Source organism: Erinaceus europaeus, chromosome X, assembly GCF_950295315.1.
Source record: "Erinaceus europaeus chromosome X, mEriEur2.1, whole genome shotgun sequence".
Lineage (NCBI taxonomy): Eukaryota > Metazoa > Chordata > Mammalia > Eulipotyphla > Erinaceidae > Erinaceus > Erinaceus europaeus.
Genome location: NC_080185.1, coordinates 25,909,490 through 25,924,067, shown reverse-complemented (window position 1 = coordinate 25,924,067; position 14,578 = coordinate 25,909,490). Strand labels below are relative to the sequence as shown.

Here is a 14,578-nt window from a genome sequence, read left to right as displayed (position 1 = left end):
AACACTCCTACCCTAGAGGGTGAGTCATTAACTTCATAGAGAGGGAAGATAAGATGCTTTGCCTGAGCCTACCATTGGGCATACTGGTCAAACCAATAAAAAAATCACTTAGGGAAGAAAGAAAGGAGGAGAGGAGAGGAAGGAGAGGAGAGGAGAGGAGAGGAGAGGAGAGGAGAGGAGAGGAGAGGAGAGGAGAGGAGAGGAGAGGAGATGAGGGTGGGGAGGGGTAGAAAGGGGAGGTGAGAGATGGGGATGGGAGAGGAGGTGAGGTGAGGTGAGGTGAGGTGAGGTGAGATGAGGTGAGGTGAGGTGAGGTGAGGTGAGGTGAGGTGAGGTGAGGTGAGGTGAGGTGAGGTGATGGGTGGGAAGGGGAGGGGGATGGGGAAGGGGAAAGGGAAGATAAAGACAGGTCAGGACAGTACAGGACAGAACATGACAAGACATCCAGAAACCATCTTGTTTCTTTGTGGAACAGAGCCATGGCAAAATGGCTTAAGGAGACATTTTTGCTTTATGCTCAAAGCTATATGTATAGGTTGCTAGGTTTTGTTCAATCCAGGCAGCCCTTAATAGAGGTTGTTCTTTCTTGAAATCTGTAGATAGGAGGAAAATCTCCACCTTCCACTACGCCTATACTATCTTCTTCATCTCCTAAATGACAACCGCTTTTTTCTCTGCCAATAGACTCTTCATAATTATTACATCCATGAAACGTGTTGGATGTGGAACTGGAGAGATGGCTCAGTGGTATAGCATACTTCTTATATGTGTGAGGCCCTTGGTTGGATCCCTATATTCCATAGAATCAAGAAAGACAAAAATAGATAAGAGTACTGTAAGTGGTAGAGCAGTGCTCTACTTTCTCTCTCCATAGTAAAAATAAATATGTTTACACACACACACACACACATATGTACATACACAAATTTACAATAAAAAGAAACAGAGGCCAGGCGCATCTGGTTGAGCACACATGTTAAGGTGCATAGGGACCTAGGTTCAAGCCTCAGGTGCCCACCTGCAAGGGGGAAAGCTTCACAAGTGGTGAAACAATGCTGCAGGTATCTCTCTGTCTCTTTCCCTCTCTAAATGTCCCCTTCCTCTCGATTTCTGACTGTCTCTATCAAATAAAGATAGTAAAAATTTAAAAAACAATCTAATTAAAAAAGAGAAACAAACAAGACACTAAATGCTACTGGTACTGCTATCTACCATTATATCTCCAGGACTTAAAAAAAAACCAACTTAAGTTCTTTTAAGAAACAAATCACTGATCATAGAGTAAATAAACTGCTGGTGTTTTCATGTCTGAACATTGCCTTTAAGCACTGTTATCATTCTATGGAATTTGGTGTTTATTCTGAAATGCCAAGATTTGTGAGGTATTTTTGTAAAGCAGTAAGAATAGGAAAGATAAAAATAAGGATTTTGTTTAATCCTGAGGGAAAACACTTAAGTACACACATGAGCATGACTACCCTGATTTAGGCATCATGACGTGTTTTTTAATCTAAGAGCATGAGTATAAATAGATCTATCCATAAGGCAGATCTACCATCACGCCGGCAAATCAACAGTCATTCTATCTTGAACAAGTGGTGTGAAGTGGCTATCATAAAAACTAATTAACCAAACACTAATAGAAATGTAGTATCTAGAGCAACAAAATGAAGGAAATGTACTGATTTGTGCTGGTTAGAACACTTATGCCCTAGGCCCCCAGTCTCCAAAATGCTCTCTTCAGTTACAGCTGCTAATACCTTAGGAAAGATGGTGACAAACCAGACAAAAATAATCAATCTCGTAAGGATCCCGGTTCAAGCCTCAGGCTCCCCACCTGCAGGGGGGTCGTTTCACAGGCGCTGAAGCAGGTCTGCAGGTGTCTGTCTTTCTCTCCCCCTCTCTGTATTCCCTTCCTCTCTCCATTTCTCTCTGTCCTATCCAACAACAAACGGCATCAACAACAATAATAACTACACCAATAAAACAATAAGAGCAACACAAGGAAATAAATAAATAAATGTTTTTTAAAAAAATCAATCTGGGGAACGTTTTGGAGCCTATGAGACCTATAAGAACAATTTCAAAAGACTCCTTGGTTTGGAGAAACCACTTTGAGGAAGGCATACTAACTGTTCTTAAGTGCAAAAGACTGGTATGGAAGAGGACTGGGACTTCTTCCACTGTCTTTGAAGGACAGAAGATGAACAAAGAGAGGGTGTTTGGGGAAACTCTGCTACTCAATGTGAGGAAAAACTTCCAAACCATCACAGATGTGACAGATCATGATGTCATACATTCCTCACTCCTGAAAAGTTTAAGCGGGAGTTCAACTGCTGCTCCCCTGGGTCAAGGGGGAGAGTTCACACATTTTGTAGGAAAGTGACTTTTAACCTTTTGAGAGGAGAAGGAGTGTTTTGGACTACTCTTAAAAAACTAATGAAGGCTCTGAAATCCTTTCATCAAAAGCAGATGTATAAACAATTTCCTTTTGTTTTTTTCAGGGACCCCCAAGGATTAAGTCAGGTGGTGATTTCCACTCTACAAGACAGATAAGCAGAGGGTTTCCAAGGTGTCCTCTATTTTGGACACTTCATGAACCTCTGCAAGCTAGGTCTTGAACTGCAAGTCTAGATAATGGCATGTTTCATCTGGCTGGGTATTTAATGAACCCTGTTCTCTATCTAAGCTTCCTTAAGTTTCTGCCTTATCTACCTAATAATTTCCTTTCTCTTCTTCCACACTCATTTATCTTAGTACTATTCCAGCCTTTGCTGTCCATCCCACATCCAAAAGGGGTCCTTTCAGCCATGGTAGCTGCCAGACCTGACTCCCCATCTAACCTTTACTTCTTTGGCTGACTGCTGACAACACAGAGAGACTCCAGAATCGAAATTAACACCTACATGCTTCATGCGGCTCTATCATAAAGATGTCCTCTGCAGTGATGGTCAAATTGCAGAGAGATAGTTATAGAAGAGTCTCAGTCACTGATTAATCTAGTCCTAAAGACAAAATTTCTCTAAGTGAAAAAAATCTCCAGGATATTCTGTCAACTGAAGTCAAGCTAGTTCAATTCAATAAGCATTTGGCAGGTACCTAGTATGTGATGAACACTGCCATTGAGTACAAAGGATAAAAAACAAACCAAATCAACAATTAAATAGTACTCTGGGTGCTAGTGAGGCAATCAAGGACTAAATTATTATTATTATTATTATTTATAAAGCGGAAACACTGAAAAAGCCACAGGATAAAAGGGGTACAACTCCTCACAGTTCCCATCACCAGAACTCCATATCCCATCCTCTTCCCTGATAGCTTTCTTATTCTTTTTTTTTATATAAAAAGGAGACATTGACAAAACCATAGGATAAGAGGGGTACAACTCCACACAATTCCCAGCACCAGCTCTTCGTAAACTCTCGTATTCTTTAACCCTCTGGGAGTACGGACCCAAGGTCATCGTGAGAAGGTGGAAGGTCTGGCTTCTACAGTTGCTTCCCCACTGAACATGGGCGTTGACAGGTTGATTCCTACTCCCAGCCTGTCTCTCTCTTTCCCTAGTGGGGCAGGGTTCTGGGAAATGTAGCTCCAGGACACATTGGCGGTAGCACAGCTGGTTAAGTGCACGTGGCGCAAAGCAAAAGAACTGGCATAACGACTAACTTCTAAAGAGAAAACCAAGGACTAAGTTCTCAGTTGAAGAAAATTTCAGTTGGTGGCAATGTTCCCCCTCCTCTCAAAATAAACAGGGCTTTCTACAGCTGCCATCAAAATGGCCTTGGTCAGTGGCCTTAGAATCTGCTACTTCTGCCCAAAAGTCTACTGATAACCCAAACTCTCTTTACTCATAAAAGAAAAGCACAACCTATTAAACTTGTTGCTATGAGTTACTATGGAAAAGTTGGTAGCTGTAGAAAAAGGCAACTGCTCACGGGGTCTAGTCTTTTGTGAATATGAGTCTGGCTGGGTCTGTCTGAATAATAAACATACTTCCTACATTCAAGTTTTGATATGTCCCATCTCTCTCCCTGAGAATCCCATAGCACTATAATAGTCTTTCTAGAATATAATCAAGACTCTGAGGAGAAATAAATATAAATGATGTAGAAATAGAAAATTATACTTTCTACAGATCCATGTATACGTAACTATGCTTTTATGTATGTATCCATATATGTATACATAGAGTGACTGATTTAGAGAGCGAATCTCAGTTGCTAATTAATCTAATTCTAAAGCTAAACATATACATGAATAAGTACTCTACCAATTAAAATATCAAGTGAACTCTACCAATTAAAATATCGATTTCATTCACACAAGTGGTGAAGCAGGTCTGCAGGTGTCTATCTTTCTCCCTCTCCTCTCTTTGTCCTATCCAATAAAACGGAGGGAAAAAATGGCCACCAAGAGCAGTGGATTAATAGTACCAACACCAAGCCCCAGCAGTAACCCTGGAGGATAAAAAAAGGAGGGGACAGAGGGAGGAACATCTGTGGGAAAGGTCTCTACACTTGTTGCCTGCACTTAGAAAGAATGCTAGAATTCTGCTGAAGGAGGGAAACAACCCTCAGTCATTAGAAATTTCTGTATGATCTTAGACTGTGAGACCATTAGGTTTGTATATAAAGAATTCCCAAATTCCTAGCCCAATAACTTCAGTGAATTTCTTGAAATATCACTTACAACTCCAAGACTACAATATTTTGTACAGAAATAGATACTTTATTTAGCAGTCCCAAAACTCCCTCACTGTCCCTTCCTTGAATCCACACTCAGATACCAAAACTCTGATCTAACATGTTATTTGTAAGAAGTTCAGAAATCACAAAATGAGAGTATTTTATAAAAACAATGTTGTATGAGGGGTCTCTCTGTTTGTTTAATAGTTTCTTTGGATGTGCAGAAGCTTTTCAATTTGATGTAGTCCCATTGGTTTGTTTCTGCTTTGGTCTTCCTTGCAATTGGGTTTGATTCATCAAAGATGTCCTTGAGGTGTATGTGGGAAAGTGTTTTACCAATGTTTTCCTCTAAGTATTTGATTGTTTCTGGTCTGACATCTAGGTCTTTGATCCATTTGGAGTTGATTTTTGTTTCTGGTGAGATAAAGTGGTTCAATTTCATTCTTCTGCATGTTTCAACCCAGTTTTCCCAGCACCATTTATTGAAGAGAGCCTCCTTTTTCCATTTAATCCTTTGGGCCCCCTTATCAAAGATTAGATGCCCATAGGTGTTGGGAGAAGATCTTCACATGCCAGACATCAGACAAGAAACTAATCACCAAAATATATAAAGAGCTCAGCAAACTTAGCCGCAAAAAAGCAAATGACCCCATCCAAAAATGGGCAGAGGAAATGAACAAAACATTCACCACAGAGGAGATCCAAAAGGCTAACAAACATATGAAAAACTGCTCTAGGTCACTGATTATCAGAGAAATGCAAATCAAGACAACACTAAGATACCACCTCACTCCTGTAAGAATGGCATACATCAAAAAGGACAGCAGCAACAAATGCTGGAGAGGATGTGGGGACAGAGGAACCCTTTTACATTGCTGGTGGGAATGTAAATTGGTACAGCCTCTGTGGAGAGCAGTCTGGAAAACTGTCAGAAGGCTAGACATGGACCTTCCATATGACCCAATAATTCCTCTCCTGGGGTTATACCCCAAGGACTCCATAACACCCAACCAAAAAGAGGTGTGTACTCCTATGTTCATAGCAGCACAATTCATAATAGCTAAAACCTGGAAGCAACCCAGGTGCCCAACAACAGATGAGTGGCTGAGAAAGCTGTGGTATATATACACAATGGAATACTATGCAGCTATCAAGAACAATGAACCCACCTTCTCTGACCCATCTTGGACAGAGCTAGAAGGAATTATGTTAAGTGAATTAAGTCAGAAAGATAAAGATGAGTATGGGATGATCCCACTCATCAACAGAAGCTGACTAAGAAGATCTGAAAGGGAAACTAAAAGCAGGACCTGATCAAATTGTAAGTAGGGCACCAAAGTAAAAACCCAGTGGTGAGGGGTAGGCATGTAGCTTCCTGGGCCAGTGGGGGGTGGGAGTGGGCAGGAGGGATGGGTCACAGTCCTTTGGTGGTGGGAATGGTGTTTATGTACACTCCTAGCAAAATGTAGACATATAAATCAGTAGTTAATTAATATGAGAGGGGGAAATCAATTGTATGTCTCAAAGTTTCTCAAAAGACAAACTGAATCTTTTTAATATATAGGCTATGTATTTGATATGCGGACTCTCTCAAAAGCCTAGACCAAGTAGATTAGAAGCTTCCAATAGCACAGCTATATACAAGATACTGGGTACTGTCCAGGAAACCATAACAAAGGGACTTTTCATAGTTAACCCAATTAACAAATAATGTGATGATAATATTAACTATCGATTGTCTTTTTGAACCCTAAGACAGCAGGAACCTCACATCTTCACTATAGAGCCCCTACTTCCCCCAGTCCTGGAACCCTTGGATAGGGCCCACTTTCCCGTATGCATCTCCCAATCCAAACCAAATAACATTGCATCTGCCGATCACAAACTAACCAAAGCAACGATTGCTACCTCAACATGCTTCACCCCAGAATGTATCCAGAGACTTCACGTGTGGAATGACAACCCTTCAGCTTCATTACTCAGGTGAGACCTTTCCTTTAATAGTACACTCTAATTTCATCTCAGGTAGTTCACTTTCCAACAAAGTCCCATAACCTAGATATACACCAGTTTCTGTGAGAGAGAGCTTATGTGCACACGTATCCATAAACTACTGCAAAATATATACCTGAAAGCAGAAGTACACTAGAGTTTGCAGTGAGTACCTCCCTAACACTTCCTCTCCACTATTCCAAGCTTGGGATCCATGATTGCTCAACAAATTGTTTGGCTTCATATGTTAACTCTCTTTTCAGTCACCAGGTTCCAGATGCCACCAGGATGCTGGCTAGGCTTCCCTGGATTGAAGACCCCACCAATGTGTCCTGGAGCTCAGCTTCCCCACAGTCACACCCTACTAGGGAAAGAGAGAGGCAGACTGGGGGTATGGACCGACCAGTCAACGCCCATGTTCAGCGGGGAAGCAATTACAGAAGCCAGACCTTCTACCTTCTGCATCCCTCAACGACCCTGAGTCCATGCCCCCAGAGGGATAGAGAATGGGAAAGCTATCAGGGGAGGGGGTGGGTTATGGGGATTGGGTGTTGGGAATTGTGTGGAGTTGTACCCCTCCTACCTTATGCTTTTGTTCACTAATCCTTTCTTAAATAAAAAATTAAAAAAAAAAAAAAAAACAATGTTGTAAACCTGAAGGTCCCCCAACCATTTTTTTTTTTCGTCAAAATGTCAGAGATTAGGTATTTGAGGTTTTAAGGATCTAATTGTCTCTATCCAACTACTCAAGTCTGGTTTTCTTTCTTTCTTTCTTTCTTTCTTTCTTTCTTTCTTTCTTTCTTTCTTTCTTTTTGTCTCCAGGGTTACTGCTGGGGCTCAGTGCCTGCACCGTGAATCCACTGCTCCTGGAGGCCATTTTTCCCCCTTTTGTTGCCCTTGTTGTTGCAGTCTTGTTGTGGTTATTATTGTTATTGTTGATGTCGTTCATTGTTGGATAGGAAAGAGAGAAATGGAGAGAGGAGGGGAAGACAGAGAATGGGGGGAGAAATACAGACACCTGCAGACCTGCCTCACTGCCTGTCAAGTGACTCCCCTGCAGGTGGGGAGCCCGGGGTTCGAACCGGGATCCTTAAGCCGGTCCTTGGCGCTTGGCACCACGTGCGCCTAACCGGCTGCGCTACCACCCGACCCCCTCAACTCTGGTTTTATTTCAAGAAAGCAAATAAACACATAACTGTGGCTATGACCTAAAAGCTCTTTACTTATAACAATGGAAGTTGGAGTTCATATCATTTACACATCTTCCTTTGACTTTTTCAACTATAAAAATGTAAAAAATGTAGCTTGTATATCATAGATAGGAAATGGTGCAGATGTGGATTGTCAGCTATAATTTGCTGATCCCTGCTCTCTACAATTTAGCATAAAAATCTGCACATTTTTTTCTGGCTCTTGAAAACAAAATACTTCCGTTATCTGATAATTTCATGCAGACAGAAGATCTCATTCTCTAAGCACTACCCACTGAAAAAGGCATCAGAACTTCCTTAGTAGGATTCTTATACCAAGCCCATGCCCTGTGATTTGTTTATAGGGTATAGTATATTTGAAGGCTCAAATTAGAGTCAGATGATCTGGATCAACAGTAAAGACAATATGGTCATTAAGCCAGCAACTGGAGCATTGCTCAGCCTGATGCAGAAAACAGAATAGACACAAAGAGTTTTCCTAAAAACCGATCACAATTGAGACAGCAGGTCTGCCCACTGTTGGCAGTGACTCTCCGTCTCTGTCTCGGCATGTGGAACTAATAGCACTGGAATTATGCTTGGAGTGAATGGATTTTGCCAAGCAACAATCTAGCCATCCTTGTCCCACTGCCCAGTCTCTATAGGGGTCAATACTTTTCCTTCTGCTGATGTGGCATTTGGAGATTCCATTTGCAAAGCAGTGGTGCCTAACTAAACTCTCTCTTTATAAACGGATTGCATGAGGGGGGAGTGGATGGATACAAATGTCATTCCAGTTCTCTATTAGTGAAGTCTGGAAAAAAAAGCACAAAGTAAAGGAAGAAAAAGAGACTAAATACAAAGCCTCCTAATGATCACCAGTCCATGGCCACCAGTCCAACTATTACAGAAGGGCATTCTAGTCTAGGAAAACAATTTTCTCTAGGTAAGAGTAAAGGCTTTGGAGTTTTGGGGGAAAAAAGTCCATCAGAAGTAACAGAGGCTCAAGCATGAAGCTGAAAATACTAAAAAGGTGTCCAAAAACTTTCAACATGCTATTATTAAATAAAGAAGGGATACATAAATGTCAAACCCTAGCTGGAGTTAACTAAACTACCTTCACAAGTACAGAGAAGGCATAGAGAAACAATATGGACACATGTGGCAGACAGGACTGTCCAGTATGATGGTGCCATCAACATCACCAACTGGGTTTAGGACAACATTATTGAACTAAAGTGGAGTATGAAGAGGAAAGGGTTTATTAGCATATGTGGGACTGACTCTAAAGATTTTAAGAGGACTATGGAGGAAATGGGAATCTACTTCACTGAGACTACCCAAAAGGGAGAGGTAAGATGAAAACCATATTACTGGAAGAATGGGGCCTCAGCTCCTCACGCCACCCTGCTTGCATTACTCAGGTGAAGCAAAGATGCCATGACTGAGAGTGAAAAGAGTGTCCTCCTGCTGCTCAAAGGGATCACTTCATTCTTCAGTGCTTCACAGGACACTTAAAGGAAGTCAAGCTAGACCAGAGAAAAGAGGAGTGGCATGTCACACACAGCTCTAGAAGGCTAGCATAATGCAGAACAAGCAGACTTCTGCAGGGTTCCAAGAAGAACAACTAGTGTAGATGGAGCAATTGAGAAGGGAATTTCAACTGAATAGATGGCATAGGCTCCAAGACTCATTTGGGGAAAACCTCACGCTTGAGCAAGGATGACAACTTAGTTGTAGAAGCAGCTGGTGCATCAGATGGGGGGGTGGGTGGGTAGGTGGGGTAGATGACTTTTCAGAGTTCTTTTAGCCCTGAGATCCTAAGGAATATGGGAACAGAATGCTGTCAACACAGCACTCTTTTCTGAGCAGGCTAAGACGGCAATCCACTAAAGCTTGCATATTGAAAATGCCTACCATACCCAATTCTATGTTTAACATGGGAGCATTGAGACAGCCTGTTCTTTCTGTGTCTCTGGATGGAACATGGCTTGTCTGGTTATCCCAAAGTGAAGTATCAATGAGTGTGAAGCCCGAACCTGCCTCTCTCAACACTATTCCCATGCCAGGACGTGCACCCTCTGGGTAGCTGGGGGGTAACAGGGAATTTCATGGGGCACTGTCATGACAGCATCCTCAACACCTAATCAAATGGAAATACAAAGAAAACCATGTTCCATATCTTTCTTTGTTGAAAGGAGTGGTGAGTCCTTTAGCATTCCTGACTTTTTTTCCACAGGGTGGGGACTTCTACTTTCCTGGCACTGGGTACTCAGCATACATTTATCTGGGTGTCACCAGGCCATACTTATGGTTTTGTGCCAGGAACTCTTGGAGCAGCCAGTGGTAGGACTATCCACTTCCAAAGTATAGCTGAGATTCAGGATATACAAACTGTAATCACTCACAGGATCAGTCCAGAAAATTCTATGCAGAACCCAAGGACATTCTCACTGATACTTGTAACTGAAGGTTAACAGCATTCTGGTAGAAAAGCTGAAAGTGTTAGAAGCAGAGATTTCCAACACTGGAAACAGCACCTTCTTTTGACACCAGTACTCCAACAACTGCAAAACTCAATAAAAATCAAACTGACATAAGAGTCAACTGTAATTAGAAAGATGTACACTTACAGAACTCTCTCTTTCCCTCTTTTCTAAGCACTGCGGATGGATGTAACTCTCAGATGTGTTGTCCAGACTCCCTTATAACATATCTTAACAGAAGATGAGAAATCTCCTATCCTTGAGCTAGTTAGCCTCGTACTAGTCATTGGTGGGGGGGGGAGCATGGATGGAGGATTTGAATAGAAAGATAAAACTGAAGCATGTTGGTTTGGAGAGGTCTTTCTTTTATCTTCTTCACTAAAGACTGATCAAACGTGTTTAGCAAGTGCTGGAAACAAAAAGCAAAGTGCAAAAAGTCAGCTCTTCATGGATTGGTTTTCTCTCTTACAATTTGCAGTAAAACCCTTGTGATAATTTTTGACTGCAGAAATAATTTGTGCTTTTAATTCTTTAGGCAACATAACTTATTAACTCTTCAGTCCTCCCACAGAAAATGCAAAAGTACAATCAGAAACCTAAATGCAATGAGTAGAAGGTGTTCTAGTTACACACACTGCTCATGGCTTCCAAGGATTCAGATAAAGAACTGTATGTGGGAAAAAAAAAAAAAAAAAGCAAGTGAAGAGGTTGCCAGCTAAACACTACTGTATTTTCAAATGAAAATCATTTTAAAGGCAGAAGCCTACATTAGATGATATGGGTTATGCTAACACTACCAAACAATCATTCATATGTATGGAAAACTTAGAGTACTACAAATATTGGTACCAAAAATCCAACACTTTTCAACATTCACTCTCCACAAAACTCAGGCATTTATTAAAACCAAATACCTGGAAGAGGTAATAATGTTTCAATGGGGCACCCTGACTTTTACCCACTTGGTGACGTTACAAATGTTAGCAGAATCACATTATCTAATAACACAAATAACAAATACAGATTTATCGCACCTACCTCCTGTCAACCAAGGGTACTTTACTATGTATCCGATGAACTTCATATACAAAACTACCTGTCACAAATCAAAGCATTCAGAGTGAGACGAGGCAGCCAGAGAATAGCAGTGCTAAACCATCCAAACCTTTTAAGACTACAAACTATTTGTCATACATTTGCAGAGACATATAGAACTGGAAGGTGATTTAGAAATAATAGAGTTCAACCCTCTTATTTTATTGAAAAGGATATCAACATTCTGAGTGACTTATTTGAGGTCACACTGCAAGTCAGCTACATTCTAACAGAAAACGCACCCCCCCTCCACTGACCACACACAATTTCATCACTCCTTGTCTGCCCTTTCATCCAGATAGACAGACAGACAGACAGACAGACAGACAGACAGACAGACAGACAGACAGGCACCACCACAGCAGTAGAGCTTCCCCTGGGATTATAGCACTTGCATGTGGTTCCAGGGCTCAAACCTTCCTTTTCTTTCCTTTTCTTTTTTCTTTCCTTTTCTTTTATTTATTTTCTTTCTTTCTTTCTCTTTTTGCCTCCAGGGTTATCACTGGGCTAGATGTTGGGCTTGGTGCTGGTGCTAAGAATCTATTGCTCCTGGCAGTTATTTTTTCCATTCTTTACTGGATAAGACAGAGAGAAAGTAAGACAGAAGGGGAGATCAAGAGAGGCAGAGAAAGATAGACACTTGCAGACCTGCTTCACCATTTGTGAAGCATCCCTCCTGCACATGGGGATCTGGGGGGGGGGGATTCAAACCCGGATCCCTGTGCAAAGCCACAGCACTTAGTACTGTGTGCGCTTAACCAGGTGTGTCACCACCTGACTTCGGATTCTTCATTTTCCACAGCCAGATACACAAACTGCGTGTTAAATTCCAGTGTTCAGGTCACCATGTGAGTTGGGGAAAGTTACTTAACCTCTTAACTTCACAGGAAGTAGTCAACACTTAAGAAAAACTTAGCTGACATCATTGCCTTCCTGTTGGAGTTTATTAATGCAGGCAATGTGAACAATAGCCACAACCAAATATAATTAAGTATCACTTCCTAAATGATCTGCTTCCACATATATAGCATGCATTTTTCACATTGCAACATCAACCACCAAGGGGGGGGGGAACATTTCTTGGGAGAGTAAAAGAGTAATATAACAGTGGTTTGTGCTCTTTACAATGGAATACTACCCTTATCCCACCCCCCCAAAAAAAAACTTATTTCTTAGTACTCAATTACTTCTTTTGCTATAGGTACTGTAAATTGAATTTGACTTCCACCTTACAGGGATGAGCATGAACAAAAGATTGCAAAACACTGATCTATATCCATTCCCAGCACTACATAAAATAATGGAAGGGTACTCTGATCTATCTCTCCCTCTCAGTAAATAAAGAAATCAGTTTTTTTGAGAATTCTTGAGAGAGCTGAAGATTAAAACTAAAGCTTCATTCTCACCTATTTGCATTGTTGTTCATCTATAGAAATCCATCAGATTACTAAGGATAACCCCTCCTCCCCTTGATATTAACCCAACCAGCTGTCTTTCATGAATCTGAAGGTGCTTTAGTCTTCCACTCTGCCACCAATCAGTGTGCCTGGGGACCTATCCCAGTATAGGATTCAGATTACAGTTTTGTATTTACTGAGAGTTATTCTAGAAAATGACTAAGTGGATACCATGCTCAGTTCAGTCGGTTAAGTGTCACGGTGTTGATTTAAGTTAGGAAAGGGGTTCTAAATGGGAGGTCAACTATGTCACCTGTTTGAGACCTGCTTGCAGTCCAAGAGACCTGGGAACCTCAACTAAAGATTTATTGAGTCGTTTGTTTATAGCTAGCTACCAATAATTTGTACTTCGAGGGGAAAGCAGGGGTATGGATAAATGAAGCCTGCAATCTCCCAAGGAACCATAGCAAAGAGTGCCAGCATCTTCCTAGTTGAGCTGTTTCATTTGAAAGAACCTTTAAAGTAAGACTGTTTCCACCTATGCCTTCCTCTTTCATTAATCCTACATAAAATGTGTGTGGATCTTGATCTTACAAAGATGAAAGTCAGACATGCAGACAGCATGAAGTAAATTGAGCTAAATACTTCCCCTGTAATAATCATCAGATTAGGTGGCGCAGAGCTCAAGGAAAAGCATAAGGATCCCAGTTCAAGCTCTCAGCTCCCCACCTGCACTGGAGTCGCTTTACAAACTGTGAAGCAGGTCTGCAGGTGTGTCTATCTTTCTCTCCCTCTCTCTGTCTTCCCTCCTCTGTCCATTTCTCTCTGTCCTATCCAACAACGATGGCAACAATAATAACTCCAACAATAAAACAAGGGCAACAAAGGGAATAAATACATAAATAAAAATGAAAAAAAAATCAGATTAGGGGAGTCCGGCGGGAGCACAGCCAGTTAAGCACAGATTGCATGAAGCTCAAGGATGGGAGTACAGATCCCAGTTCGAGGCCCTGGCTCCCCACCTGCAAGAGAGTTGCTTCACAGGCAGTGAAGCAGGTCTGCAGGTGTCTATCTTTGTCTCGCCCTCTCTGTCTTCCCCTCCTCTCTCCATTTCTCTCTGTCCTAACAATGATGACATCAGTAACAACAACAATAATAACTACACAAACAATAAAAATAAACAAGGGCAACAAAAGGGAAATATATGTATATATACAGAATAATTATAAAAATATAATAATATTTTGGAAATAACCAAAAGCTGGACTCACTGTTACCCAGTAGCAAGTCATGTAAAATGACACGTTGTGAGATGGTGAATTGTGTCCTGAGGAATTAAACATTGTGAGTCCTGAGTCTTGGGGCTGGGATTGCAAGGAGGCATGGAAACAGTAGCTCGAGAGTCCCTTGGTGACTTAGATACATCAATAGCACAAATATCCACCAATCATCTAACCATATCCACACTTGGAAAGAGGAGCAGCAGCCCAGTTTAATAGCATTTCAGAAATCTGCACAGTTCTCACAGCTTTCATTCCATTGCCAGTCGCAACACTATTCTTGGCTGAGATAGATTTTTTTTTTAATGCTGTCAGCTTCGTGGTTCTACAACATCTATCTTTTTATAGATGGATATCTTGTTTGGAGAGATGTAAACTTAGTTACTTCTCATCTGCCTCTAAGGACTTTGGTACTAACTTATACATGTCAAAGTGAGTGAAAGAAGTAGT

The 14,578-nt window shown here is 41.3% G+C and overlaps 1 protein-coding gene across 1 annotated transcript in view; it reads right to left on the bottom strand.

Moving 5' to 3' along the window:
- HS6ST2 (heparan sulfate 6-O-sulfotransferase 2) overlaps positions 1–14,578 on the bottom strand; it is a 384,980-nt gene that overhangs the window by 269,272 nt on the left and 101,130 nt on the right. The window lies entirely within an intron of this gene.